This window comes from Equus asinus, chromosome X (genome assembly GCF_041296235.1).
Source record: "Equus asinus isolate D_3611 breed Donkey chromosome X, EquAss-T2T_v2, whole genome shotgun sequence".
Classification (NCBI taxonomy): Eukaryota; Metazoa; Chordata; class Mammalia; order Perissodactyla; family Equidae; genus Equus; species Equus asinus.
Window position 1 is genome coordinate 101,442,575 of NC_091820.1, and position 6,000 is coordinate 101,448,574.

Below are 6,000 nucleotides of genomic sequence, written 5' to 3' on the forward strand. Positions count from 1 at the left end.
TAGAACCCCCTACCTCTGATCTACTTAATTAGAGTATCTGGGCACACAGGTGGAACTTTACATTTTTAACAAGCTCCCCAGGTAAATCTGATGCACACAAAAGTTTATACTAATCATCTTCCCTACCAGACTCTGAATACCTTGAGGGCAGGGACTGTGTCTTTTGTGTTTGTTGTATTTTTAACACCTGGCATAGTGTGTGGAACAGAGTAGTTGCCTGGCTAATGTTTATTGAATGAATCAATGAATGATTGAATGATCAAAATTTCCCTGTTGTACTCTGATATCCATACTGGTGTTTGTTGTTTCCTGGGCAGAAAAGCTTGGTTACTTCTCCATTTGGGCTGTATTGATATTATTTTGCCACTGTCCCAGGACTCATACATATAAATGAGCATTGTCGTCCTCAAAAGCTCTTTGGAAGTTAACGTGGGGAATTGTCTGGAGCATGTAGCATCATTCTTTTCAATAACTTTTCAATCTTTTTGAACTTCTTTGAAGGTGGGTTTAAGTGTTGATTATAGCCAAAAGCCACTCAGAGCTAAGCCTACTGAATAAAGTAGGAAATTAAACTGTGTTTGGGGTAAGGAATGAAGTTTCTGAGCCAAATAATGAAAAGTGCTTTTCAGGAAACAGTATGGTGGCAAAGTACTCAGTGGGGGTGTGGTGAGTCCCAGATACTTCAGTAAACTTACGACTTTCATAGAATACTGGCAATGCCAGAGACCTTAAGAGAAGTCATTGACTACCTCTAGCTAAACCCAGCTGGACAAAGGGAATAGGCCCTGTATTTCATATCTTCGAGGAAGGTGACTCCATAAATTTTCCTTGTTGTTGCTTTACTCAATCTATTCTCCTACAATTCTTTCTGCTAGCAAATTATTCTTTCTGTCTGAAATTTATGCTCCTTACTACTTTTTATATTGTCTTATTGAAGAAAGCACAAAAATAAGCAAAAATAAAGTAAAACTTGTTTTGAGAATATGAAAGAAATTTTAATGTCACATTGGAGTTCTGGCTACTTGTAAGTAAGAGTAACTGCATCTGTATGTGTTTTTATCATGTAATTCCATTGTGTAACTTTGGATGCAGTGAAATTCAGATTGCAGAAAAATCACTTATATGTTCTTTTCAGCTAAAATACACTAGGTGAATTTTCTAAGCTTCCATGGTTTACATATTTATATATGACTACCTGGATGGAGCAATCCATAGATGGACTTTTTGATAAGCTCAAATATTTGATACCCTATCCTCTACAGAATGGAGAATGTGAGGCTGACAGATAAGAACCACTCTCACACTTACTTCAATTTTTGAAGCCATTTGCAGCCTTGGAAAGCCATTGGGCTGTATTTGGCTATGTATTACAGGTTGGCCAGGTTGACTGTCATCAGGTCAGGTAAAACTGCCTTTTATGGTCTGGTCTGCCAGCTTCAGACATAGGCTGTGTTGTTGTCATTGGCTAGAATATTTATCAGACTGTTGGACTATTTTTTATCAAATATTTTACCCCCAGCTTGTTTGTACTAGGAGCTCTGGACCAATAGTGTCTCTCCTAGTTACAGAAATCTGAGTATCTGTGGATTACACAGCCTCACCCCTCTAAAATATCCCAGCCCATCCAAAATGCTATATTATGAATTAAATAAATATATATGTATTCATGAATTCTTGATTGTCTCTCACTGGAGTTTAAACTGGGTGAAGATTAAAAGGAAGAAGGTCGTCAGTTACTGGAATTGTCGAAATGACTTGGGGGAAATTAATTATCATATAATAGGTAGAGATTTGGGCAGAGAGGATACAGGACATCTAGAAGTCGAGATCCACTCATGAAGACTTTGGTTTCAGGAGCAGAATACAGTCAAGAAGACTAAAGAAATGAAGGTATAAGGCCCAAGGAAACATGGCACATTCAGTTTCAGGGATTGGGGCAGAAGGTGGGAATTAGGGAAGAAAAAAGAAAATCCCAGTGCTGGAACCTATTGGTTAAGCTCAGGACCCGGCCAGAAGTAAGCTGACTTGCTGTTAAACACCTGGATTGTAGGAGGAGCCTGGGAAGGTTAGGAGATCCCTCAGAGCTGGGCTTGGGCCTACTTGAATCAGAGTTGTCGTTGCACCTGGACTAAAGGAGGCATGAAACGTGAAGCAGGCCAGTCAAGGGTGGTGGCTAGAGAAGTGACTTGAAACAGGTTGTCAGACCAAGGCCCTATAGGAACTATAGCCCAAGTCAAGAGGATTAAAATATAAAAGAGAAGAATTTGGACTGTCAGGGGTTAGTGGTCTAATTGGAGATCAGCCTGGGCAAAAGCCACGTATGGGGCCATTACCCCAGCCAAGATTTTATATGCGTTTTTGGAATATGACGTTTGGAAAGGCTTGCTCCATTTAAGTTGCCAGGCTAGAGCAGACCTGGGGTTCCTTATGTTCCCATACCTAGGAATAGGGTTGGTCCTGGAGTCTCAGTGAAGCTGAGCCTGTAGGTGGAGGTGAAGTGGTCTCTTATAAAGGTTAGGAGTAACAGAGGCCAAGTAGATTGCTACATGGATATTGGAAATGTATATAGCATGATAGCTAATGAGAATGACTCTTCTCCACTATGAATTTCCAGGGGTGGAGAATGAAGGTGGTCTTCCTATAACTGTTGGGCACAATATACAAATTATAATTGTGACTGATCTGGCCTGGTCATTCAAGAGGCATTTATGGATTACTCATCATGTTACCAGTATTCCTCTCAGTTCTGTGGGGGCATATTAAGATTATAACACTTATAATCTAGTGGGGTACCCAGTTCAATAATTCTTCCCAAATAGTTTTCAATCTATAAACTCGAGTTACTTGTGGTAGCTGAAAAAGGAAGCCTTTACTGGAGACACAAAGGTGAGAATGGAAGCACTTACCAGACTTGTACATAGGAGATGCTTAGTAAATACTGGTTGAATAGAAATATAACCTGATAAGCAGAATGTCAAGTGGGCCACCTCATACTTTGTGATGTTTATCTTAGGTGAATTCCACACCACCACTCTATAATCACCCTCAGGCACATATCCCTGGTCCAGGTTTCTCATGGCTGCCTCTTGGTAACAGGCTATTGTTCTTTAAGGCAGGTGTCCTTCAAAGGGAACAATTAGATGAATTAATAAATTAGCCATCAATAATGTGCTAAGGGAGAAGTGTGGGTGAAATTCAAATCCCTACCTACTTCTCTACCTCTTCCTTCCTTCTTAGAAAACAAGAAGATGTTAATGAGGACCTTCTAGAGGCAGTGCTTTTGTTGTCTAGCCTGGAGGGTGACAAGGTGGGGAGGGCAAGCTTCAGACTTTCAGGTTTGGAAGGGTCAGCCGGCAATGTGCTGGCAGGCTTGTAGGGGACATATTTTGAGCCAAGAGGAGTCTTTCAAATAACAGAATATAGATGCCAACTCTACTCTCTGTCGGGCTAGCCTTGTCCACAGAATGCAAAGAGGATCTCTTACTCCTCCAGCCAGATTGGAAGTCTCAGAAAATGGAATTCGGGCTGAGTTTCCCTTTGATATACAGTGATGGGAAAAAGCCATTATGGTCTACATAGCCTTTTGTCCACCTCAACTTTCTCAGCAATAAGGGAGGGTGCTGTGATATACCAGAGATGTGACATTCACAGCAAGCAGCTGTCAGGCACACAAGGCATGGCTTAGTCCAAGGCCTGACTGATTCAGCAGGTAAAGATACAACGAATCACTTTTAGATTCAAACAGTTTATTATTTACACAGTGAAAGAAAAAGCAGTAAAAGGTTCCTGCTCCTAGTGGTCCTTTTCCCAAACACCAAAAGCAATGACACTGAAACAAAACAGGCCAGAGGACTGCAATGATAGTTTTGGGATATCCCATTGCTAGGAAGCCAATTCTAGACTGCAGCTAAGTGGCTTTATAGTCTGTAGCTCTATTCTGAGGGGGATGAGTCAGGAAGACTCTTATCTTATCAGATCCCAGCGGTAGGAGGTGATGAAAAACTGTCTCTTGACAGCCTCCCAGGTGAGAGGGGAGAAAAGGAGGCAAGTGGGAGATGGCCTTGGAGCAGCTTCTTGCAGGCTTCCCATCCTCTTGTGTTTTGGGAGGATCACGGGCATTTTGCCAAAACTCAGATTAGCTGGGTTCAAGCCTTTGCCTGCAGGGCTTATGTGGATACTGCAAGGTTGCAGGGTACCATGGTGGAGCTGTTCTACAGCAGCTAGCTGAAGGCCCAGGTACCTTCCCCGGGGCGGGAAGCAAAAGAACGTGAAGTCTGAGTCTGTTGATGAGCTTCCTCTCTCCCTCCCTTCTGCTGACCTTCCATTTATGTCTTTTCATTTTTCTCCATCTTTGGAGTTGGGATGGGACCGGGCAGGTGTTAGAGTAATAATGGGACACGCAACAAATTCAGGCCCTGCAAGATTCAGTACCAAGGCCAGAGAATTCCAAAGCCCAAGTTCTTTGCTATCTCTGGCTCTTAGGTTTTCAACTATGAATTGAAATCTATGAGTAATTTCTAAGACCTCTTCTAGCTCCAACAGTATGAATTTCCATAAATGCAAATTCAGTGAATGTAGTAGTAGGAGCCTAATCTTCACACCTACCCGAAGAATGCTGGGACATCAGGGCAGATCATCAGGAACCCTGTGACTAGAAGAAAGAGATGGATAACATTACTGCTACTTTAGGATCCCTATCAGATTCCCTTTTGGTGTGCCTATACTCCTCCAGACACATTTTGATTCATTTGGAGCTCCCCTGCCAGTCTCCCCCACTTACATTTGCCACCATTACTTTTCAGTTTTCCACTTCAACCCTTTCCCCCTATCCTGCTTTGCTCATTAACTGTACAAGATGCAAATACTGCTCTAGCTAGCCACATCCCACTTTCAAATTTCAGGTCAGCTGTCTGACAGTCTTCCATATGTCCATGTAGGAAAGTGCTGAAGACATTAGGTTTTCGAAGGGCAGAAGAGGTCACTTGATAGAGCAACCAACAAGGGTCCTATGTGCCACCTTTCCCAATCATTGCCTTTCTCCCTCAAATTTCCGCAAATGCATCCTTTACATGGCAGAGGAGAGAGTCTTGGCATAGCCACTAGTCTAAGCTATAATTCAATCACTCATTCATTCATCCAACAAATAATTTATTGATAGCCTCTGTGTCTGGTGGAGTTCAGTGATAACTAAAACACATAGTCTCTGCCTTCATAAGACTTATATGCTAAAAGGGAGACCATCAAGGAATGAATACCTTTGTAATAATACTAGCGATCACTGTTTGATTGCTTAGAGTGTCCCTGACACTATTCTAAGCATTTGAGATGTAGTAACTAATTCAATCGTCCCAGCAACCCAATGAAATGAAGACTATTATTGGCTCCATAGGACATGAAGAGTTAATCCCTGTGCCCTTGCCCAGACCAGCAGATTCCGTGGTAGCTGGTGAGCTGCTAGCAAGGGTCTTAGCCATGACCGCCTTTGGCACAGGCTAAACGACTTTAAGGCCCAGCACCAAGGAAATGACCCAGTCCAGTGGCTGCCGGATTCGAAGTTGACCAGGCAGTATTCCTAGGACTGCACCGGACACTCTCAACCTCCTCGCCCCCTGCCACGGTTTTCCCATCATCTTTTTTCCTCTCCTTTCCCTCCTGCTCCCCAATGGCCCCCTTTCCAGGCCGGCCCCTCCCTCTGAGCCGCCTCCTCTCTGAGTCATTTCCCCTTTCCCGCCCCAGAGACCTTGGCTGTCTCTCCAATCCCTTCCCTCTTGCAGGAAGTACAGGAAGGGCAAACTGGCTTTGGGAACCAGGTGAGCACTTTTCCCAGCGAGGATGAGAAACGTCTCCCCCGCTCCTATTCGGAGGGACAGGAAATCAGGGAGGTCCCTTAGGCTGAGCGGTGCCTTCCCTGTCGTCTGAGTCGTGGCGGCGGAGCGTAGGAGGTGCCACACCCCGCCCGGTGTCTCCTGGGATGTGAGCAGGGAAGTGGCCGCCCACTCA